At 44.4% G+C, this 25,608-nt stretch overlaps 1 protein-coding gene across 7 annotated transcripts in view; it reads right to left on the bottom strand.

Annotated features, from left to right (window-relative positions):
• Nucleotides 1-25,608, bottom strand: part of LOC147033905 (cytosolic phospholipase A2 zeta-like) — a 116,175-nt gene that overhangs the window by 88,255 nt on the left and 2,312 nt on the right. For 5 of the 7 annotated variants that reach the window (XM_085872578.1, XM_085872624.1, XM_085872606.1 and 2 more), the window contains exon 3: nucleotides 11,770-11,881. The exons of 1 other annotated variant lie outside the window; for it this stretch is intronic. The gene's annotated coding sequence lies outside the window, so the exon portion shown is untranslated. Of the gene's footprint in view, nucleotides 1-11,769; nucleotides 11,882-13,387; nucleotides 13,525-19,113; nucleotides 19,229-25,608 lie in introns of all 7 variants that reach the window. One more of the 7 variants, XM_085872588.1, reaches the window with a different exon arrangement.

The following is a 25,608-nucleotide window of genomic DNA, read 5'->3' as shown; positions in this document are numbered from 1 at the left end:
TCTACACCCACTGTGAAAACCAAGGACCAAAAAGGCAGCAATCGTTGGGACTCTTTGGAAATGTCATAGAGATGCATAATGTATCATAACTCGAACCAGCAGCAGTTGTGAAGCCACTCTGTCTCGACAGATGTTGTAGATGAAGACCCTGTTTTATTTACATGGTTACTGGCGAAATTGGAGATTCGCAAGACCTGCACGTATATTGGTTGGTCTGGTCTGGTCTGGTCCGTCTGTATGTTAGTCACCGACAGGTCACGATTTCAAACCGATCTTCACGAAACTTCACCAAACGGAAGAGTTAGTTAGAAGCAAGAAGCCAATTGATTTTGACGTCGACGGGTCAACGACTGTCAAATTTCTAAAATCCTCAATTTTCATTCAGTCGACTTAAAATTTGAAAAGCATTTACATATCAGGTCATTGAATTTAAACCAATTTATTTGAGCTCAACGTCGACCAAAAGGTCAAAATACGTGAACATTTCTAAAATTGTCAATTTTCATCCGATTGACTCGAAATCTGAACAGCATTTTCACGTCATCTCGATGAATACAACCACCAATTATTTTTGAGGTCAGCAGATGCCAAAAGGTCAACAACTTATGTGCATTTTTCTAAAATCCTCAATTTTCATCTGAGTTGAAATTGGAACATGATTTGCATATCAGGTCAATTAATTGAATCACATTTTCAATGTCAAAACGTCAACATAGGTCTAACTTCTAAAATTGAGAAATAGGGCCAAAAACTATGAATATATATATATATACATACACACACACACACACACACACACACACACACACACACACACACACACACACACACACACACACACACACACACACACACACACACACACACACACACACACACACACACACACACACACACACCAGGCGTAGTGGCGTGCTCCTGTAATCCGGCTACTTGGAGGCTTGGGTTGGAGGATCGCTTGAGGACGGGAGCTCTGCGCTGGGCCACGCTATGAGAGGGTGTAGGGCAGCCCGGAATCATGGGGAAACCCAATCCTTATCCCTGTGTCGTAAGAGGCGACCAGGGTTGCGTCAGGAAGGGCATCCGGCATAAAACCTATGCCAAATCAGTATGCGGATCATAACGGATGATCCGCTGTGGCGACCCCTAACGGGAGCAGCCAAAAGACGAACAACATGTATATATATATATATATATATATATATATATATATATATATATATATATATATATATATATATATATATATATATATATATATATATATATATATATTGCTATGGTCCGGTGCGTCAGCCGCGAGCCGACTGCTCTGACGGAGCCGCAAGTCGAGTCGGCCCGACCGATCGCCCGGAATATAACTCGCCGCCTGGATAACTCTGAAGCCGACGGGTCCTTGTGCAAGAACCAAAATACGCCAATGAGCAGACCACGTGGGGTAGGGTCGATTGCCAACCTCAATTTACCGAAATACCCACGTGATCCAACTACCGGGGTATTTCACAGTCGACGGAACTCGTACGAAACAAGCCGCTTAAGGGAGCCTGTCCCGTGCGTGATTCCAAGCCACTTAATCGCCGAGAACCTCAGTCCAAATGTCCCCCTTTTACGGCAAACCAACGGCTTTCTAACTCCCAACACACAAAATGCTCAGTCAATGAAAAAATCGACACGACGAGCTGAAAACGTTTAACAATTTGGGTATTTATTAATAATAATAATTATGGGGAACTCGGGAAGCACGTAAGAGCAGAACTATACCGACTATACGATTTACAGCACACAAATCACTTAACAATTTCCTACTTATTAGACGGGCCCACGGACACACGTACGCACACACACACACACACCCAAGAAATGGTGGCTGATGCCTTTAATAACGGACTCCAACTCGGAGGACAGATGAGCTGAAACCCAGAACCTATCTCGAACCTCTCCACCTCGTGTGGTCTTCAAGCTGCTCGGACCCGGGCTCCAGCGAGAGCGAGCTGGATCCAATCGCCATGAGCCGCGATCCTTCCCGAGTTCCAGCGAATCCTCTCGCGCTTCTGAACACGTGCTGGTGAGACGAGGCGCCGATCTTTCCCGTCGATGCATCACTATCTTGAAGAACCACCTCCAAGATGAGGCCAAGGAGTCGCACCAAGCCGGGAACCAAGGGGAGAACAAAGAGCTCCAAGCCGAGCAACCAGCTCAACTCTCTTCCGATGAACAAAGCCTCTCACAACACGAACCAAGAACTCTGAGCCGAGCAACCAGCTCAACTCTCTTCCGATGAACAAAGCCTCTCACAACACGAACCAAGAACTCTGAGCCGAGCAACCAGCTCAACTCTCTTCCGATGAACAAAGCCAGAGCCTAAAAAGCGAACCGAGCCAAGCAGAACCCAAAGGTCTGCTGAAAAGCCAAGCCGAAGCAAAAAGCTCTCCAAAAAGCCTCCACCTCGCCAAGCAGAACCGAAGCTCACTGAACCAAAAGTCTCAACCCTCGCCAAGCAGAATCCAAAGGCCTGCTAAAAACCAAGCCGAAGCAAAAAGCCTTCAAAGAGCCTTCAACCCGAACCCAAGCCAAGCAGAACCTGAAGGCCTACTGAACAACCACCCTCACAAGCAGAGGATTCCTTCCTTATTCTTCTCCGCCCTTCCCCCGCTCCCGGCGTGACTCATCCCCCGTGCCCGCACAACCGCGGGTGGGAGGGAGTTGTTTACGTCCTGTGGTTCAGGACGGGAGGGCTCTTCGCCCTCTTCGCAGAAGAGTGGGAGGGGCGTCTCCATTGTGACGTGATCACTCCCTAACTATTATATTGAATTGCAGCACACTTAATCAATTTCTGCCCATTAAAACAATGGAAGGTGAGCTATCTCGGGAACAAGCACTTATCGACATAACTGACTAAAGGAACCTGAATGTTGTGTGCAATCGAATTCCAAATTCGCAACAATATATATATATATATATATATATAATACTGTATTGTTACAGTTGTGGAAATTCACAGATCACCATTCAGGTTCCCCAGAGGTCAGTTATTTCATTAAGTGCATGTCCAGGTTAGATTTCCCCACTGATGTATAAAGGGCATTATTCGTGTGCCGGGCTGTGCATCTTTGAGTTAGCCGTTATTCTGTTCTATCTTTTATTTCAAACAAACAGCATGTCAACAACGACACCACTACAACCACGCTACCTCCACCACCACAACGGCATCTCAGCAACCACGCCATCCCCACCACAGCGCCAACTACGACATCTCAACAACCACGCCATCTCCACAAACACCGCCATAGGAGCCACATTCTCCAGAAGGACGACCCTCCTCTACAAACAAAGAGAACAACTCGACAATTCCCACCCCGATATTCTGGAACGGGTAAACAGAAGTGACGGTTGGGGCGGGTACCTCAGAACGGCGTAAACAAAAGAATGACGGTTATCACACCAAAAGAGCCAAGCCAAACTCTCCTGGAATTTTCCCCCGCGCGCCGGGAAGGGAGGGGCGAACGCCCCGGGGTGATAAAAAGGCGCGTTTCAACGCCGAGACAGTCTCTCTCCTTGGTCTCCTTGGCGAGTTGGAGGCGTCATTGGAGTTGGTCATTGGAGGCGTCGTTGGAGTCGAGAGTTGAGTTGGGAGCTGGTGGAGTCCAGTCGAGTGCGGGCAGAGACATCGATGGTCGCCCAGCGAGTCACCAAGAGGGTGGCAGGTAGCCTGCTCGGTCTCTCGGAGCCCCTGCGATCATCCCGGCTCCGAGCAATCATAGAGGCTTACGAGCCCGGTGCTTTTCTTTCTTTCTTTCTTGCTTGGGGTTTTTGCATGAAAGTCTGTGGCGCCTTGCCTACTAAGTAGTGAACCGACTAAGTGCATGTAGATAATAAATAGACATCGGCTGTAGGTCTTTTTGCTCATGTCTTGTCCCCTACCCCCATTCATTGCCATGCTTGCATATGTGCATTGGAAATAAATGGCCCCCTTTGTTGAATATTCACCTGCTCGTTGCGTCCCTTCCTCCATTGAACTGCCGTAATTGCGTTCGGAATAAGTAGCTGGTTTTTAAAACCGATAAGATAATCGCGTCCAACGGGGCTTGGCGATATAAAACTGCTCGGCAATCGCAAACGGAACGGGCTGCTTAAAGCGGCTCGTTTTCGGGCAGGCTCCGTCGAGGTGTAAATCCCCGGCATTTCTGTCTGCGTGAATAATTAGGTACATCGACAATTCGGCGATCAACCCTGTCGCGCGTGGACAGAAGAGTTGGCTGATTTATGGTGTGGTTAACAACACCCGTAGCTGGGTTTCGGCGTTGATCCGAAAAGCTATGACTGGATTGCCACATTCGGTGGGCACGCGCGGCCGCAATAAGCTAAAGGCGGTCGTCCGCACGCCGGAGTGATGAGAATCCACAAGAGTATATATACAGGGTGTCCCAAAAGTCACCTACGGATTTAGAAATTAAATAACATTTCTGTTTTTCAATAATTTGTTTTTCTTTTCTTTTCAGAATTTAGATTAACATTTGGAAATTACCCATGGAAAAATTCACAACTGAACAAAGAACCAAAATCGTGGAATTTTATTTTAAATTTCATCGAACAATTATTCTCACCCAAAGAGCATGGACACCGAATAATTTCACGAAATTCAGAAATTTATTAGCCACCACTTTATCCTGATTTGACGCATCCTGATTATTTTCTTTGGGGTTACCTAAACGAGCATGTATACATCAATAAGCCACAGACAATTCAGCAGCTCAAGGACAACATCTGTGCGGAAATTTGAGGGCTGCAGTCAGAGTCATTGTCCGCTGTTATGGAAAATGCTGTCGAAAGAGCCTGTTACTGTGAAGCCGAAAATGGAGGACGTCGAAGCTGCATCATTTTTCATAAAAATAAAGGAAATTTATCTCCATTTTGTAAATTTTATTTTGGTGTAAAAATGATGATAAATTATTAAAAAAAAAACAGAAATGTTATTGAATTACTAAATCCCAAGGTGACTTTTGGGACACCTTGTATATATATCATGATATCTCAAAAAGTTGTGGAAGTGTTATGACAAAACTAGGTGGATGAGTTGGTGAGGAGACAAGAACAAGCCGATTAGATTTTGGTTTCGATCCAGCCAAACAGTGGATTACAACTTTGGTGCAATTTAAATTGGAGCCATCTCCCAAAACATATCATGTGCCTTCGATACAGTCTGGCACCCTGCCCTACTCAACAAACTCTCTTCCTATGGTATCCAAGGCCATCTCCACTCATGGCTCACAGACTTCCTCTCCTGTCGCAGTCACCGTGTGGCCATAAATGGAGTTCTTTCATCCCCTCTTCCTGTGCAGGCTGGAGTTCCTCAAGGCAGCGTTCTGGGCCCTGTTCTTTTTCTGGTTTTCATCAATGATCTCTCGGACTCTCTGGAAAATCCTCTATATCTCTTTGCTGATGACTCCACCTTCTGCCGTATCATCTGTCATCCCTCAGACCAGCAAGCAGCAGTTTCTTCACCCACTGCAGATTTGGGTAAAATCACAAACTGGTCCAACACGTGGAACATGTCTTTCAATCCGGACAAATCTCATACTCTCACTATGTCTCTCCGAAAGGACCGTTTGGACCCCCCCCTCCCCCAACAATCCTCTTGAATAAGTCTTTTCATTCAAGCTTCATCTGCCCTGATCTTTCGTGGGAAAGCCACATTTCAAACCTCGCCTCCAAAGCCAGTCGCCAACTGGGAATCCTCCGTTGTGAAAAGTCCTTCCTCAGCCCACCTGAGCTCCTGACCACATACAAAGCTTTCATCTGCAGCCTGATGGAGTACTGCTCTCCCCTCTGGGCTGGTGCTCCTGCCTCCCACCTTTCTCAGCTTCACGCTGTGGAAACCAAGGCATTTAGGATCATTGGTATCTCCCGGGATGAAACTGAGTCGATGGGTCTGTCACTCTCTTACCTCAAGCAGGTCGGTGGTCTTTCTGTCTTCTACCATCTCCTCTCTGGCCTCACCCCCTTTACTTGCTCTGTCTGAGATACCCCCCCCCCTCCCCATATTTCTGCAGGGCGCTCAAGGTCCACCAACAACTCCTTCTGGTAAAATTACCAAAATCAAGAAACACTGCTCACCTTCACTCTTTCATTCCTCTTTTTTCCCCCCACCTTTGGAACAAAGTCCCAAACTCTCTTCAATCCCAGTCCTCCCTCCAGGCCTTCAAAACAGCTGTTCACCACCATCTCTTATCTTCCCCCATCCAAAACCACAATCTTTTCTTCCCCTGCTAATTCACCCCAAACACACTTCCTTTAAATTCCCTGCTTTCCTTCCTGAAAGTCCCTGTAATGTCCATCTTGTTTACCCCGTGTACCCCGCGCCATCCCTCTCCCTTCCGCAGATCTCCTCATGTTTCTGTTCCCCACTTTTTTTTCCTTCCCTCTCGTCCCCTGCTCCCCTTGTTGTATGTTGTATACAAAAAGGAAAAAACTGCAAAATGTAAACTGTTCAGCCTGGCAGAGGTATATGCCTGGTGTTGGCTTAATGGTTAGGGTGGTGGGCTTTGAATCCTTGGGTTCTGAGTTCAAATCTTGCTTGGCTGTTGATGTAATTCCAGGTGGGGTTGACTTAGCCTGTCATCCTTCTGAGGTTGGCAAAATGGGTACCAGCTTGCTGCGATGATTGAGCCATTCGAGTGTCATGTGTTGGAGCGGTGACTCATCCAGGATTGTGCCCAATAGGCCAAGAGATTGCTTTGGCAGCACCGATGCTCTGTGCAGAGTACGGTCCCAATGGATGGATGGTGGAGGTATGTGCTCTACCGCATGCTGTTTTGCCAAGTGTTGCTCGACGAATGATTTTTCATTTATTTATTTATACAGGCATCGATACTCCACTGTCGGAGCTCAGAACAACATGGAGCAATGGATCAGAAAACAAAATAGAACAATATTGGAAAACAGTGGGAAAACAACAAATGGATGCACCACGGTTGATTTCCTCTTTAAGCATTTGTAATTGGTGTGAGCGAATAAAGACATTGTCCCTCACTCACAAAATATTAATTGAACTTAGAAATGTTGCATAAGTTCCAGGAAGACTTATATATGTATCAATTATTACATGATTAAATATAACTTCAGATACTTATGATTTAGTTCACAAATTTAATGAAGATAATGCATGGCTTTTGTGTTGAGGCTTTGTAAAAGGTGCCAAGGTCCTATGAGCGGCACCAATCAGAATGTCTGGATGCAATGTTGTTCTTTATCAATCACTGAGAACGTGTCGAAGTAATGATTCACTTCCTTGATCTGTGTAACTGTCTGTACCTCCAAACTCTGTGGGACCTTGAGGGGCTGTTTGTGCTCTTTTCTGATTGGCTGTACTTGGGGGGCTGTACTTGCCTGCTAGACCCAATATTGTTTAGACTCTGTTCCACTACTTTCCCAGTAGAAAAAAAGCAGTTATTTGATTTGAAGCTTTGAAAAAAGTTACTCCTTTCCCAGATGAAAGGCTATTTCTCTTTTATCCTGCTTGTTCAATCATGTCCCCCACTTGTCGCTGTTTTGACATATAAGGCTCGGATTAGAGCAATAATTTGAGAGTTGTGGAGATTTCTCCCCTATGTACGTATGTATTAAAGATTCTCTTTTGAATGCTGAACCTGAGTGGAAATTGAGTTTAGTCCACCACATCGTCCACAACTTTTTTAAATATCATGATTTATTGTATATCGATTTTGGCCCCGTCTCTCGATGGTGAAGAATCGCTAAAAAAAAAAAAATTATCAAATCAATTGGTCCAACTTGTCCACTATGTTTTGTCCAAATCCATCCAAAAGTTGAGATCTCGAGCTGTGCATCATTTTTGGCCCTATCTCTCAACGGTGAAGAAACACTGACAAAATTATCGTATCCAGATCCAGATCTACACCAAAATCGAATCAATCCATCCCTGTCGCACACCCAACTTGTCCACCAAATTTTATCCGAATCTGTGCACAAGTATTTGAGATATCCTGCTCATAGACAAAGAGACAGGGGAGAAAACATAACCACCGTTTACCTTCGGTGGTGGAGGTAACGAGAATGGCACTCGGAAGAGGGCATACCTCTGCTCGGCTGAACAGTTGACATTTTGTATCCCACGGATAGGCCACTAAATAATTAATCGTTCAAAAAGTATGACAACCACGACCTTGTAAAATTAGAAGGTTCTGGATGCCATACTTTTTGAACGATTAATTATTTAGCGTGCCTGTGTGGATCCGACTACTCACGTAACGCTCACCGCTCACACTTGCTTGGTAGGCAAGTTGGCGCCTGCTAGCCAATTGATTGGACTCTATATACGGCACTGGTCTGTGGGGGCCATGTGATAAGCATATAATGCCTCAACATCATCAGGTTTGTTCCCTTTCAGTTTCGTGTTAAACAACAGTAGCGACTGTTTAAAAAGCTAATCATACACGTTTGTGGTGTATAAATTTTTTTTTATTCCGGTGAAGGTGCCCTACGATCAGCTATTTATACACATTAATGTGGCGTTTGTCCAGAGAAAACACCCGTGAGGAGGAGGGATGTTATTATTAGTATTAATATTGCTTTGTAATAACATTAATTTTATGCTATTATCATTAGTGTTGTTATTGCTTTTTGTTATTTAGCAGCGTCCTTGGAAAAATGCCACGATAAGCTATCTATATATCTGAACACAGATTTCGCCAAAGGTGGAAAACGCTCTTTGGGAAAGGGGAAAATTAAGTCGCGACAACCTCCTCCCTTTAGTCCTCCTGTCAAGTTTGGTTGAGATTGGATAAGTAACGACCGAATGTATCGCAGACAAACAGACAGACACCAAATTGTGTATTTTAGTTTGATAGATAAACAAGAGGAAACACAGTCTCAAGCGACATTTCACCCACTTCTTAGCGAACTTCCTCAGGCCAATAAATCCCGAGCCTCAGCACATGCTCGCTTTTATTCCTGAGTTGACTATTCGTTTCCGGTCACGTGCTGATGTGACAGGTCAATTGAGTAGCGTTTTTATTTTGCCGAACATTAAGCACCAAATGCCGCTCACAGATAAAGTGAGCAAAAAAGAAGACAGCGCTCGATCCCCCAACACCACACCCACAAGGTACAACACCGGACGGAAACTCCTTCAATCAAGTAACTCATACGTCACCATGTCCAGCCCGGATACAAACCCAGCCATGTTAGTGCACGGCAAACACAAAAATAAGTACGAGCACACACACCCACTCACCCCTACATACGATTTCAGATCACCAATAGATAATAAAAAGAGCAGAGCAAACCATCGAAGATGTGATTGGCGTTTATTGCTTGAGGTTCGGCACAACAACACTCCTCGATAGACCTCTCGCACCGACACACGACAGGAAACGAATCGTCACCTCGGGAATAAAAGCAGACACGTGCCGAAATTCAGGGTCTATTGGCCTGAGGAAACTCGCTGGGAAGCGGATGAAACGTTGCCTAAGAGTGGCTCTGCTCCAACTTATTACTCGATTAGAAGAGTAGATTGAATTACTTTTTGTGGTTGGATGCACCATTTTCTTTCAAAAATTTATGCAATTATACACACACACACACACACACACACACACACACACACACACACACACACACACACACACACACACACACACACACACACAACTTATGTTTGATCAACAGCCTTCAAAATAAAGGAATAAAAATTTCACTCACATTCTTGGAGTATGCAAAATTATTGCAATTTTCTTTTTTTTTTGGATGAGAGTGAATCCCCCCCCTCCCCTAATAATAGATCCTTATAAAATTTCACCATGGCCAAAGAGGGCTCATCGGCACAAAGAGCATTTGTCCTAGGTCTAAAGTATGAGCTGGAATGGAGCTCTCTTACCGAAGTAGAGTTTCTCTGTTTCTGGGACGGATGTAAAATTTAACTGAAGCTCTTTTTTCCTGAGTAATGTTTCACTCTGGTTTTCTGCGACAGATGTAAAGCTTAACCAGAGCTCTGTAAGTGCGAACCAGCTTGGCGTCTGGGTGTTGATGGATCTCACACCGACGCACTCCTAAGCCACAGGCTCGGGCGTGGCTGCACTGTAATCCAGACTGTGAGTGGCACTAATTTGCTACTTAATCCCTACACTGGATGTATAATTAACTTACTTACCCATAGTTGCAAATTTAGACCTATTCTTATTTTTCTGTCTCGTATTTCATTCTTCCTCTGCAGGAACGAGATCATCTTCATTGTTGCTGGAACAGGAGAACTATCGCACGGACCCTGATCAGCGGGATGTCTTGTTTACGGTCCCTACAAGCAGATGGGATAATTCCAATGAAAAGAAACAAACTCCTCTGGTTTTGCAGACATACTGATAAGATCGATAATAATGCTCTCCCTTCCTATTGGATAGGTTGGACTGCAGTGCTAGAGGTAAAATAACAAGTTTGTTCGATTTTATGAGCTATTTCGTTAAGACTTGTGGGGTAAGCATCATCCACGAACACGCGCTTCTGAACACAAGCTGATGACCGGAACAGCTTATGTTTTTAAATTCCACCTGTGAATGGTGCTTTGATGGAGATTTTCCTTTGAGCAACTGTTACAACCAACTGAATGCGATATTAAATCTTCCTTCAAGCATACATCACTTAAAGGATTATATCTTGTATTACAGTATTATACGATAACGATGTGTAAAGAATCATCCAGTTCCACAAGTAAATAATGAAGCCACATGAAAAAAAATAATACAGGCCAAACTATCACTAAGCATACGTTTAAAAAGAGGTGAACATCCAAAGCTCTTTGATAATGAAAATAATCGCTAAACCTGAAACATTGCAACTTAAACGAAAGAAGAATGCAAACTTGAACGGCGCTCCGTCTGCCAGGTGGAACAGTTTACATTTTGTATTCCACCAATAGGCCAGTTCTAGATCTGGAACTTAAACAAAATATAATCAGCTTGTTCTTTATCACCGACCCAACTCATCCACCAAATTTTGTCATCATCCGTCAACAACTTTTTGATATATCATGATATACATCGATTTTGGCTCCATCTCAAAATCAAATCAATTCATCCTCGTCACACACCCAATATGTCCAGTAAGTTTCACCTGAATCCATCCATAACCTTTTGAGATATCCTGCTCACAAACAAACAGGGGTGAGTGAATACATAACCTCCATCCACTTTTTGTGATGGAGGTTAATAAAGTCCTGTGTTAGAATTTTTTTAATATCTATCACATTGAAAAGCTCACGAGAAAAACTAAAAGAAGCGACAAGGAGTCCACTTCAAAGTATCAGATGTTGAGTCTATTCATATCAAGTCACCAATTTTTGTTATTTCAAATAACTGTGTTTATGTGCTCGAGTTGGCTGCGAACAAACGCGCTTATTGATATCACAAAAACCACCTCAATGTAAGAATGGATAAGAAGACGATTCACATACGCTACTTGGAAAAAGTTGTTACGAACTAAACTCTTTTTTTTTGCACATAAAAATCCCAGTTTCAAACATTTCCAAAAACTGAACGTTTAAATGTTGTGCAAAAATAATTTTGGCCACTCAAGTCACAATTTTCAAATTTGCAAAATGTGAGACAAAAACTGAGCTTCAGTCATAGAAAAGAAGTTTAATCGAGCAAGTCACTGACTTCAGTCCGATAAACAGCCCTGAAAAAAAAAAAACCTCACTGTATTGAAAAGTATAGCAGAGTTCGATTAGAGGTTTGTGTAATCATGTCTTAGGTGTCTAACCTGGGTTCAAATCCTGACGCAGCTATATAAACTCGTTCTGGTGGTCCACATGCAGGGTGATGCATCAACGTACGCTCCATCCATTGGAAAGACGTCAAGATGGAGGATCAGCCTGCCAGCACCGATCGATGGCAGATGTTAAAGATCCCCACAATGTCTTTCACCAAGAGTAGACTAGTTAAAGCTTACACCCTGAACAAATTACAAATTCCTGCCCTACCTAACTACTGGTAAGTGCCACTAATTACTTCATTTTATTCAAATGTCCATGAAAAGATTCCATCGAAAGCAGTTAGGGAAATTACAAGAAGGATCAACAAGAAAGTAATTAATAAAATGATCAAACTTTAAAGTTTAAACCATTCCACATAAAAGTATTTTTTAAGAATACGATCTCCGAAAATCGATTATTGCCGAGAGCACAACTTCTGTATCCATAAAAAGGACGATGCATGTCCCTCTGTCTGCCAGTGTATTACTATTTCTGTTTCCTATCCCCTCTCTCGCCACTCAGCGCATTATCACAAAACTTTGTCAGCATAATTAAGTCTTACAATTCTGTTTACAGCATCTAAATTTATTTACAACACCTTCTATTCTGTTTGACTCGGTGGAAAGTCGACTTTTGTGAAATGATTCGCCATAGGAATGATGGCATTCTGCTGGGTGGAGATTCAAGCCCAACCATCATGGGATTGTTATTAACCCATGTGCACGAAGGGGAAAAAGGGGATTAAGAAATTGGTTCACTTTGTCTCTGTCTATAAACATCATTTTATGATCGAGAAACTACTTGATTCCAATTGAACATGAATCGGAAATCAAACTTGCAGTTTAGCAGGACTTTGGCTCTGAATTTGTCCCAATTGAGCATGTGCAAAGAGGAGTGAGATAATTTTCTTTACTCTGTCTGTCTGTCTGTCTAGCAGTCAAACGAAATTGAAAATCATTCCAAACAGGAAACTTACTATTTTTAGCAACATCATAAAGGACACAAACAACAGGCACGAATAACTGATGCAACGTGTTAAAATATGGTGGTGTAAAAGACGGAGCATCAACAGCAGTAAACTTCCTAAACATATATATATATATATTATATATATATATATATATATATATATATATATATATATATATATATATATATTCTACAACCTTTAAGCTTTATTTTATTTCAATTGATTTATATACTTGAACATTTCAAAACACAAATCGCCTTTTGGCACTTTTCAAAACCCCTTCATTTTATCAGTACTTTACCAAAGTATTTCAGCATTCTACATCATTTCTACCAATCAAATTTGCTGCTGGCAGACCCCCGCCCATGTCCTTTTTTCTCAAGACTGTGCGGGGGAAGGTTTTCTGTGAACCCTCCAGTTGTTGCCGTGGTCATCGTCATTTATTTGCTGTTGTACGGCCTTCTTGTCCACCATCCCATCACTGGTCACCCGTCCATGATGGATATATTTGAGTTTTTTTAAGTATTGCTGCTTAGTTATAAACAGTTCATTAAATGAAGCACTTGGAAAAAAAAAACATCCAGTCCTATGTGCAATGAAATTGAGCCTTTGTCGACAAACTTCAAAAAGAAAACAGCACTTCCATTTACGGTTACCTGGTCATGGTCGCTTTTCTTGGTCCTCCAACAGATCTGCTTCCAAAGCGCGAAGTAATCATTCATTCTTCGTCTGTGCTGCCGTAGATTTTATACTCTGTTTTTTGTTGATTGTTATTCGTATTGACTGCTCACTCCTGTTAGACCGGTGGTGGGAGGGGGAGAATCACCACCGGAAGGGGGACAAATTTTCATCCAACTTTTCTACATCAGTTTTTTGTGTAGATGACGAATATGAAAGGTGATCAGCCAGGTTCGGGGGCGTTTCCGAGATATTGCGGGTCAATTGTCAACCGGGGTCAAATTTAGCCAATTATGAGTTTTTACTATAAAACTGATTCTGAAAGCTAAAATGCAGTATTTTTATGACTCGTTTATGCTTTCAAGTGTCTAATATTTAGTAAAAAAAACACAACTCACATCTTTTTATGGGTGACCTTAACTCAAAGGTCAAAGGTCAACAAATAACAACCGATGCAAAAACTGATACAATGCTGACACCGAGATAACTTGGTTGCTCAAAATAGTAATCATCTAATGTTTCATCTCAGCTAAACTAGAGGTGCGGGCCGTCCTACTTCCGTTCTTTCTGCCCCACCGTTGTGGCATGCCACAAGGGCACCCACTTGCCCCCAAAAGTTTTTTTTTAATTTAGTTTTTTTTCTATTTAAATTTCATTATCATATGTAGTTTCTAACCACTATAATAACAAAAATTCATGCATTGTCTATTGCTTTTTATTGAGACATTGCCTTAAAAAAAATATATATATATCACACATTTTTCTTTAAAATATCTGAAAATCTTTTTCTTAACGCATAAATGCCCTTTTGTCTGAACTGCCCCTGCTCCTCATACATTCTAGATGAAACATTAAGATGCTTTAGTATGTAATATCCCTAAAACATGTTTCAATCAGGTACAGTCAGATGAATCAACAGTAATTACATTTAAGAAATCTAGCTAAAGACTAGTATACCTACGTCACTGGATACAATCACCAAATATAGATGTTAGTCGGACATTTCATCACAATCAGTCTTCACTGTAGTCTGATAACTCGTCTTCACTATCTTCATCAGAAATATTACACAGAAGTTCCACAACATCCACAGGATATGGTATATCAACCCAATGGATTGATAAATCTTCAGTCCACCCATGGTTTACTGGAGTGTCCAAGAATTGCTGGGGTCTGTGAGCCAGATGCCACATCCCGGCTACATAATTACTTCGAGCTGAATGTAATGCCAGTGCTGACTCACATGGGGGTAATGCACGCAGATCAGCTACCTTGCCGTCACGAAATCGATTCCAGAAAATAGTAGATCTGGCTTCATTGATACGTTTGCATCTCCTTTGATTGTAGATTGCACAAGTACATATTTGAAGTCCATCAAACACTACGCTGGAAAGTTGTTGCTCGTTACCCAGTTCTGAGAATACTTTATGCATATTTTCATCATCTTTTATCAGTGCCCACCAAGTTTTCTTCCCTTTTCGGAAAAATGAAGAAACGTAGTCATTTCCCGAAAAGGCGGGGATACCAAGCAATGCAGGTTTCTGGAGTTCAGTGAGTTGAGAATGACCCAGATCAAGGAATCGCCGACCTTTGCCACTCCCGTGATCTATGATGATCTTTAAATTTTCATGTTTGTTGGCCAGTAAAATGATTGGAATGTCTGTATCCCCAGAACTTGAACGCACGACACAGACCGTGGGACCACCAGAGTTTTCATCTAGTGCATGTTGGGTGAGGTAGCAGATCTTTGTATCAGCCTCTATGTGGTCAGTAGCCAGGGCTGGTATTTCCTCTGAGCAGTGTGACGTTATCTTCATGCAGAGATTCCCCCTTGCATAGTACACAACTCGGTCTCCAATGAGACTTTCCACTTCAGATAGAACCTGTTCAATCAGCTCCATCATTCTCTCTTTGTTCCCTCCATTGCACATAAACTGTCCAAATGCAGCCGGAATTCTGATATCAGGTGTGCGCAGAATGTACTCATCTGATTGCCCTCTTGCAGTTTGTTCAGCCTGTTTTATGGAATGTGCATTGTATGTGTCACACGCGAAATATACCACTTTGTAACGTGTGGGTATGTCAGCCATAATTCTCCTGGCTAACAACCGAAACGTATCTGGTACGTTGACCAACGAACGTAAATACGCAATAAGGTCAATCACGTAAACTGCATTTTCTGGGACATCATAGGATGTGTTCGGTAAATTCAGTGATGTGAGTGCAGCTTCCATCATCTTACTTTTTGGTGTTGTCCGACGACTGCCATCTGCTGTCGCAAGAGGTAGAGGTACCGTTGCTAAAGGATACTTCAATGCTTTATCCAAATCGACGGACATGTTTTCTTTACACGACTTTGCTGCCAGTAATCCAAGGATATCTCTCTGTACTGTTACATCTTTGGTCTTTCCTGCTGCAGATTTTACTGTTGTCTTCTTCAGGTTGTCTTGAAAGCTTCTCCATGGAACTCTTGATACCGGATTAAAAAAGCGTGTGGTTTCACCATTCTTTTCGGTATCGAGTCGGGAGTTGAACGCATTGTAGAGTTCTCTTCCTCGTTGTTGTGTTGACAAAAGGTGGGCAGCGACATCATCTGGTAATGGTTTGCCTGAAACTATGTTGAACAGTTTGTTAGGATCAATTTCATGTGAGAATGGATTGATAAAATCTGACTTGATAACTTGCATAGTCTTTTTTACATGATCATCTGATTTTTGGATCTCGTGTGGTCTTATGCACTTCCTTTAGTACTGCAGCATAGCAAACCAATTGTTCGACTTTTCATAAAAGCACCAAAATTGGTACATATGTTGACTAATGTATTCTGAACAATTCTGGATATGGAGCCACTCGAGATTTTACCTTGGTCAGCTTTGGCGGCCATTTTCCAAAATGGCCACCATTCTACTTTAACAACATGGGATATCTGTCATTGTTATTCTCTTTGTAGGTTTCTCAGAGGTGATAAATACTTCATGTGATGTGCATTTACAAAGGAAAACAATACAAATGTCATTTGTGTTAATTTATTATATTTCCAACCATTGTATCGGGGAAAAATGGTCATTTTATGGGAAAATCCATTTTCACACACAGCATCGTTGACAGGTTCAGAAGTACTGTGTTGTGGTGGTGCCAATCCAAATGCCAATGAGGAGACAGGTCACCATGAAGAAACACCGCGTGCACAGGAAGCATTTGCCAAAGATGTACAATCACTTGTGGCTGTCATTGAAGAGCTGGGGAATCCCTTCGAGGAGGATAGTCCAGATTTGCTGGTCCGAGACACCAAGGAGATTGCCGATCCTGCAGTGATTGAAACAGTTCGCACTGCCAAGCAGATTGGACAAGAACAGTTTCAGGCATACTCAAAGGATTGCCTCATCGACAGAACCAAGACTATTGATGAACCTATAAAGACGAACAAACTCCCCCTCTTCGGAATAGACAGAAGACCAAAAGCCCCCAAAGAAAAGGAAGCATCTGTGAAGAATGATATGGCCTTATTTGCAAGGCTCTACATAGGCTGCCAAAACCGCGATGGGAACCTGGACGAGTTCTTCCGTCATGAAAATCAAGCATGCCCTCCCACGTTATCTGATGCAGGTAAGCTACACCTGGGTAGCAAAAGCGACTTGCTGGTGTGCCTTGAAGGCGTTGCTGAAGCTCAGTCTGATGCACCTGCTGTCACGTCTGTTGTCCTTGACGGCGCCGTCATCATGCAGATGTTGAAGCCTGGCACTGCCAAGACATTTGAAGAGTATGCCCACCAAGTCTTCATCCCATACGTCAAGAGGCAGCTGCGTCATGCTTCACGACTCGACCTCATTTGGGATAGCTACAAAGATGGCTCCTTGAAGACGGCGACAAGGGAGAAACGAGGAAAAGGGGTGCGATGGCGCGTGGTGAGCACCACAGCCATACCAGGAAACTGGCAGAGTTTCCTACGTGTCGACGCAAACAAGGTGGAGCTCTTCACCTTCCTGTCCGATGTGCTGGTACAGTCCTTCCATGATGAGGCAAAGGAGCTGGTAGTCACTGATGGTGAAGCAGTCATCTGCCTTCCAAGGTAGGGAGATGAAAGCTCTCTGGCTCCATTCGGTCAAGAAGAGGCGGACACTCGCATCATGCTACATGTGGCCCATGCTGCAGAACATGACCACCTTCGGATTCAAGTTCGAACCGTAGACACCGACGTCGTCATCGTGGCGGTGATGGTAGCCCAGGCACTACCATGCGTGGATGAACTCTGGATTGCCTTTGGGATGGGCAAGAACTACCGCTACATCCCTGCCCATGAAATAGCTGCCTCCCTCGGTCCACAGAAGGCACGTGCCCTCCCTGTCTTCCACGCCATGACCGGATGTGACACGGTATCAGCATTCGTGGGGCATGGGAAGAAATCTGCCTGAGCCACATGGAACTCGTTTCCAGAACTGACAGATTCTCTTGTGACCCTGACCACCACGCCAGTCAACATCCAGGATGACACAATGCATTGAAAGGTTTGTGGTGCTCCTCTATGACCACACCAGTCCATATACGGACGTCAACGAGGCCAGAAAGAAACTCTTCGCCAAGAGGAGCTCCGTCCAGCGCATCCCACCTACCTACGATGCTTTGGAACAGCATGTAAAGAGATCAGTCTTCCAGGGTGGTTATGTCTGGGGGCAGGTCTTGGTCCCTCAACCCGTGCTTCCATCACCTACAAGCTGGGGCTGGCGGCAAACAGAGGATGGGTCCTACGAACCGCTCTAGACCACACTCCCTGAGGCTTCAAAAAGCTGCTTCGAGCTGGTGTCGTGCGGCTGCAAAAAAGGCTGTAGAAACCGCTGCAAATGCAAGAAGGCTAATCTGCAATGCACTGGACTGTGTGTTTGTGAAGGAGAATGCCAGTAGACAGACGCGGTATCAGCCTAGCTTAGAATGTGCAAATGCAAAGTCGCATTGCTTGTAAAAGTGTTGACTTCTTGATCCAGAGCCAGTGCACTTGAGCTGAGAAACTCATATTGTACTAGACTGATGTATGCGTGTACCATGTGTCCTGGTAGAATGGTAGTAGACAGTACACCGTAGCCGCTTCAAAGTGAAGTGTGCAATAATTTGACTACATTTTCTGAGTTTGTCATTATCACGATTATCAGTTCCCTTTTCAAAATAGAGTAAAGTACATAATCAAAAACGCAATTTTTGTTGATTCCAACCCCATTGAATGTGATGAATATCATTTGACTCTTGTTCTCCAGCCAATAATGGGTACTTTTCAGCGAAACGTTTCAGGAGAGCAGCAATTTACAAATCAAATAATGCCTTTTTTTACCGAAAATACTGGCTCATAATATTTGAATACGCCTTTTCATGGTCAATTTACTGAATTTTACACTTTCCTTATATCTACCACCAATACAATAAGAAAATAAGAGCATATAGCCAATTTCGCTAAAGTAGAATGGTGGCCATTTTGGAAAATGGTTGCCGAAGCTGATCAAGGCACAATCTCAGGTGGCTCCATATCTAGAATTGTTCGGAATACATCATTCTACATGTGTATCAATTTTGGTGCTTTTATGCAAATTTGAACAATCGATCTGAAATATCAGACTACGCTGCTGGACTACTTGGGTTGCGACTCGTGTCATCGAGCTTGGTAAGTTCCAGCAGAGAAGAAACCATAGCAGACGTAAATGGACGATTCAGCACCCACTTTCTGTATGCTGTTTCCTGATGAGTGAAGTTCTTGATGCCACCTGGTGTATGAATTTTTCATAAAAGTCTGCTCTCCAGCTGCATCAGTTGACTGTCTGATACCAGTATTGTTCCTGCAGACAGACAGGCCTTTCTTCAGAAGATCATCCTTGGCACCAGGATGCGTATCATCAAGTGTCACGAGTTGACGACAATAGAATGTTCCATATCTAACAATATATTTAAAGTTACATAACTTTCCGATAAATTACTGCAGCGCGTTGTAATTTAATAACAAAAAACACGTTGTTTTAGTGGAAAGATGAGAGAAAATTGGCGGCATATTATCGAAAAGTAGAATAAGATATTGGCTTTAAGCCTGTACAACATCGGCAAAGTAACAGCCGATGATAGTAAAAAGTTGCTTCAGGGGCCCCTCCGGGATTGGGGGCCCTAAAGCTTTAGCTTCATTAGTTTCATACGAGATATGCCACTGGCTGCAAAAGATGGAAATTACTCATTGTCATTTTCATCAATTTATTCTTTTCAGTTTTAGCGTTTTTTACACAGACTTCAGGCTATTTTACCACTTTGAAATTGTTTACAATTTAAAAAAAAAATCAATATTTTTGAAAACGTTCTGGGGGCAAGGAGGTGACCCTGGGGACCCCACAAGGACACATGGGTGGGAAAATGGGCAGGGGTGCCCGTTCCTCTATTTTAGCTTAGATGAAACATTGATCACAATTTTCAGCAACATAGACGAGTTTTAGGCATTTTATCTGTTTTTTCACTAGTTGTTATTTGTTGACCTTTGAACTTTGAGTTCTTTGAACTTTGCAGCCACAAGGTCAGCCCTAAAATTATTTTATTGTCTGTTTTGATAAAGATTAGAAACTTGAAAGTATAAACGAGCCATAAATAGAGTATTTTAGCTTTCAGAATAAGTTTTATAGTAAAAACTCATAATTGGCTAAATTTGACCCCGGTTGACATTTGACCCACAATATCTCGGAAAAGCCCCCGAACTTGGCTGATCACCTTTCATATTCGTAATCTACACAAAAAACTGGTCTAGAAAAGTTGGATGAAAATTTGTCCCTCTTCTGGTGGTGATTCCCCCTTCCCACCACACAACGATGTGGATTTTGTTTGTGCTCATTCTATTTATTTTGATCCTGCGTCTCAGGCTCGGATAGTTTTGGAAGGTCCCCCCCCCCCCACCCAACGGTTTCCATTACCCACGATGTGTCTCTCAGTATCTCTCTCCCATTATTCCTTCCTCCCTTCCTTCCTTCTGCAAATAAAAAAAACAAAGGACAAAATATTCTTCTTCCTCTTCCTCTATTCTCTCCCAATCAAGATGTTCATCCTTCGGCTGCTCCCGTTAGGAGTCGCCACAGCGGATCATCCGTTATGATCTGCATACTGATTTAGCCCAAGGTTTACGCCGGATGCCCTTCCTGACGCAACCCTGGTCGCCTCTTATGACACAGGGATATGGATTGGGTTTCGCCATGATTCTGGGCTGCCCTACACCCTCTCATAGCGTGGCCCAGTGCAGAGTGCCGGTCCTCAAGCGATCCTCCAACCCAAGCCTCCTGAATAGCCGGATTACAGGCACATGCCACTACGCCCGGTTCTCCCTATCAAGATAAACAGCAATTTTAAAATGTTCACTCGACCCACATACTTGCTTCCAAACACTTTTCTCAGTATGTTTCCCATTTCAGCCCCACCCCCTTACCCCCTCCATCTCTGGATGACTCATAAATCATCTTGTTCATCGTGCTCCCTCTTTAATCATCATTGCTATCCCAATCCTGATGTCTGTCTTCGGCTCGCCACCCTTGGAATCCTCAAATCCAACCCTTTTTGTACTGTGTGTGGGACTATGGTGACAAATTCCCCCACGTCAGTACCACCCCCCCCCCCACCCCACATAACCTTTGACAGCACATTGTACCCCTCCCCAAACCCCTGCTCAGTGTCCCGTGATAACGTGTCCATCCACAACAATTCCCCACACCCTCCTTGCTACCTTTCCACCCCACCCCTCATTGCTTTCTTCACTCCTGCCCCTCTTCTTCTCCCCCTGCATCCCGGCCACCTCCTTCACCCAGCATCCCACCCGCCCCCCATTTCATTATCTTCGCCCCAGTGTCTCCTTCCCCCAGCAGCCCACACCTCCCCCTCGTCCTGCCCGAGGCCCAGCATGTCTCACTTCTCCAGCATCCCCCGCACTTCACAAACAAGGCGCAAAAAAACCGACCCCTTAATATCGACCTATCAGCTTACTTCCAATCATCAACAGTCATTGAATCCATCATCACAGTTGATATAAAATCTTTCCTTTTCTCAAATGGCTTTTCTACTTTGTTAAAAATCCTCTTGAAGAAGTTGAGTCACTCAAAATCTTGGGGCTCACAATCAGCCATGATCTTTTTGGGTAAACCACGTGTCAAAGTTAACCTCACAAGCCAGCCACCGACTGGGCATCCTCTGTTGTTTAAAGTCCTTCATTGGCACCCAGAACCCATCCATACACAAGGTGTTCATCCACAGTCTGATGGAGTACTGCTCTCGCCTCTGGGCTGCCCCTCTGCCTCACACCTTGCTCAGCTGGCTGCTTTAGAAACCAAGGCGTTCAAGATCATTGGATTCTCCCAGAATGAAGCCGAGTCCGTGGGCCGACCACTTTGCCATCACAGACAGGTCAGTCATCACAGTCTTCGACCACCTGCCTGCAACAATGCGAGTACAGCATTTCCACCAACCTTGAGAAGTTCAGCATGGATGCCACAGATCCCAGGAGCTTTACCCCATTTCAACCGGTTCACTGCAGTCTGTGTTTCCACAAATGAAGGTGGACCACAGTTGATTGGAGGGTCAGCAATAGGGATAGTAACACCCCTGACATCCAACTCAACAACTGGTGGATCAGTCTGGGACAGCTGCTGAAAGTAACTGGCCCAGCGGGCCTTCATTTCGGACTCCTCTGTCAAGAGCCCAACGCCTTCCGCTCTACCTGCAGTACACTGAGGGATGGGCTTGGATGAACACAATGCGAGAATTCCCCTATAAGCAGGACGTGAATCACTTTACCACAGGTGATGCTCTACTCCCTCACAGATTCCTTGCACATAGACCTCCTTGTCCACCCTCAGCGCACGTGCAGTTTTACACCTCAACTCCCTAAACAGCTCAGCTCTGCCATACTTCCACATTTTCTTCAATCTCATTCTTCCCTCCAGGTTTTCAAGACAACTGTACCCCACCATCTCAGTTCATCCTCTATCAAAAACCATTATCTCTTCTACCCTCGTTAACCCCTTCTCCTCCTAAATTTCTCTTCCTGAGTGTTTGCTTCTGTTTTCATCTTGTCCACCCCATGTGTCCTCCCCTACCTTTCATTACCCGCATCCCTTATTTGTCTATTTTGTCACTCGGCCCTACTGTTGGTATCCCCCCTCCCTTTATCCTGCTGTTTCGCATGTACTGTTGCATCCTGGTCCATTCTGTGCTCTCCCTCTTCTATGAGCCTTGACTTTGTGTAAGAATATATATATCGTCCTCATCTCAAATCATCAATTCATATTTTGACCAGATCACAACCTTAGACATGCTGCTTGTACTCCCCAAATGACAGATGGAGGCCCTCATTGTCAGATATGTGATCAGGGTTGTCTCTCTGGACCACAGACATATCTCAAGTTTTCACTGCAGTCTTGCACCCTGCCTTGCTCTCCGAACTCTCAACTTATGGCATCCAAGGCAAACTGGCTCTTGAGTTACTGACTTCCTCCACTCTCATAGCAAACATGTGGCTCTGAACGGAATACTTTTATCTCCTCTCCCTGTCTCGGTTGGAGTGCCCCCAAGGCAGTGTTCTGGACCCTGTCCTATTAACGATCTAATCCAATCTAATCTTCTCTCGGACACCCAAGAAAGTCCTCCATCTATTTGCTGATGATTCCGCTCGCTTCAAGTTTCAGTTAAGTTATCCTTTTAGTGTACACAAATGGAAAATAGTGTTAGGTGGAGGATGTCACGTGATGTGTCCTTCCAGTCCAAACTGGCAAGGGCCATGTGAGGTCGAGTGAGGGGACCCCTGAGAGATTCATTATACCAGCTTGTTGTGCATTATGTCACTTCCTTCTCTCTCTCACCTTCCGGCGGATGTGTACTTGAGGTTATGAAGTCACCCCTGGTGTCATCAACGGCATCACCTGGGGCAGGGCTTTGGGTATACTTCCCCGACAGGGTAGTGATGCAGCTTTCCATCGGCCACACAATCGTTGGCAAGACACAGCGTCGCTATTGGCCAGAGCTGCGTGGCGTCCTCTGGGCCACCGGCAGAGAGATGCTGCCTCAGCAGTCACTCCGGATCACAAAGGAGGAGAGGGCAGAGTCGAGGGTAGCAGTGGATGTCAGAACCTCCTCGAATGATATTCTCTCTTGGTTCTGGATCGCTTTCTTTGCTGGAACCTATCCCTGCACTCTCTCCATTTTGTTCCCTCAAAGTGACCAAAATATTTGCAAAGCCTCACCCGCTTTTGTGTACATCAGCGTGTTGCCAACGTGGGCCCATGGCGAGGTTAGTTTTCTTGTTCTGAAAGTTTATATTTACTTTTATAGTATACTCGGTGAATGCACCCGGCGCTGCCCGGGTTCTTTTTGAATGAATTTAATCTTCTATACATATGTCTGACGCGAGCACAGTATCAGTTCCTATTGGCCCATGGCAGTCATAGGCTAAGGGGGTTGGTGAGGGGTAAACACCCCCCCCGCCCGGCCGAGGCGCCTTGCCACATAGCCTATAACCTTCCCGGGGCCCATCCCAACATTTTTTGTTTCAGTGGTTAGCTCCTATCTTTCACCTTTCAGGAGATTAGCGTGTGCAGACAAACAAACAAAAACTTAAAATCATATGTTAGATATATTGTATATGGCGTTGGCCCCATGTCAATCGGCTGAACTTGAAAAATTAACGTTACGAAATCAGGTGATGACGTCATAATTCAGAAGTACAATTCTTTTACATCGGAACACTCCCGGGTACATGTTCTGTCAGCATGTGAAGTTTGCTGATGATCAGTCCAGTACTTTTCGCGTGCATAGGTCACAGAGAAACACACAGACACACTTTCAACTTTATATATTGTTACGGCTGTGGAAATTCGCAGAGCACCATATAGGTCCTGAGATCAGTTATGCCGATAAGTCTGTGTTCAGATAGATTTCCCCACCGTTGTCTAATGGGATTTATTCGTGTAACAGGGCTGTGAATCTTCACTTAGCCGTTTTTCTTTACTATCGTTATTTTGGACCAATAACAACGCCAACCACCAACCACCTTCTCCACCACGCCAACCATCAACCACCTTCTCCACCATGCCAACTACAAACCACCCTCTCCACAACAATGACATCTCCTCACCATCTCCCAAACCGCATCTCCTCCAATACTCAACACGAACAACATCGCCTCACCTTCATCTCCGAAACGACGCCATCTTGGGGCCAGCCACGGCGAGTCCGCAACGAATGGCATCGCTGCAAACAAACGCGGTGGTTTCCTTCTTCCTTCAGCATTGGTGATTTCTACCACGTCCGCTCGCTCCAAGCTTTGCCTCAGAATTCGGATCAAAAGAGAGAAAGGAGCGGAGCCAGTGGAGGTCAGAGGTGAGGGATCGTGGGTCAGATCTCGTCTCTCGGGCCCTATAAAAGGGCGAGCGGAGCGCCAGTTCGCAGTCAGTCTGGAGAGGTTGAGGAGCCGCGTGGAAGTTTGAAGCCTGTAGTAGCTGCAGAAGCTGAGGAGAGCGGAGGAGGCACGAACGGGGAGTGCGGCTAAGCCTGCTGTGCTGCGCGGAGCTGCGCGTTCGTGTGTGGAACGTGGAGAGAGCCGGAGAGAGCTCGCCCACCAGCGCCAGACGGTCCGAGGTGATCAGGCTTCGGGACAGTCCGAGCATCACTGAGGAACGGACGGGTTCTTACAGAGCATCAACTCTAAGAGAGCAAAGACCCATTCATTCCTCTCAGGCGTTGCCGGCTGGGGCCCGAATCACCAGGCCGCGGCTGAGCTGCGGTTACGCTAGCTGCCGTGGGGAAGGAACGTCGCGGGTCGCCCCAGCGAGGAAGGTAACCAGCGTGGCCTCACAGAGCCTCTGCGGTCTACTCGGCTCCGTGCAAATAAAGACCAAAAGAGGTCCAGTCTACCCCTCATCTGTCCTGGGGTTTTTCCTTGCTTTTCTTTGTGTGAAAGTTGTGGCGCCGAGTCCGTGAAGTAGAACTGTTGATAAGTGATTGTACATAATAAATAGACGGTCGTAGCGCTTTGTCTTGCTAGCATCTTGTACCTTCCCGCCAATTCATTGTATAAATTGCATGCGTGCTTTTCCATACCTGCATGACTGTATACGTGTGTTCGTAAATAAATGTGCTTGTTTAAATGTAACCTGTTCGTCACGTCATTTTCCCTTAATTGGGCTGCCATCTTGCTCTCGGAATTTAG

The sequence above is a fragment of the Eptatretus burgeri genome, chromosome 1 (genome assembly GCF_056783735.1).
Source record: "Eptatretus burgeri isolate ZD-2024b chromosome 1, Ebu_testis_v1, whole genome shotgun sequence".
Lineage (NCBI taxonomy): Eukaryota > Metazoa > Chordata > Myxini > Myxiniformes > Myxinidae > Eptatretus > Eptatretus burgeri.
The sequence above is the reverse complement of the archived record's forward strand: the minus strand, read 5'-3'. Positions and strand labels throughout refer to the sequence as shown.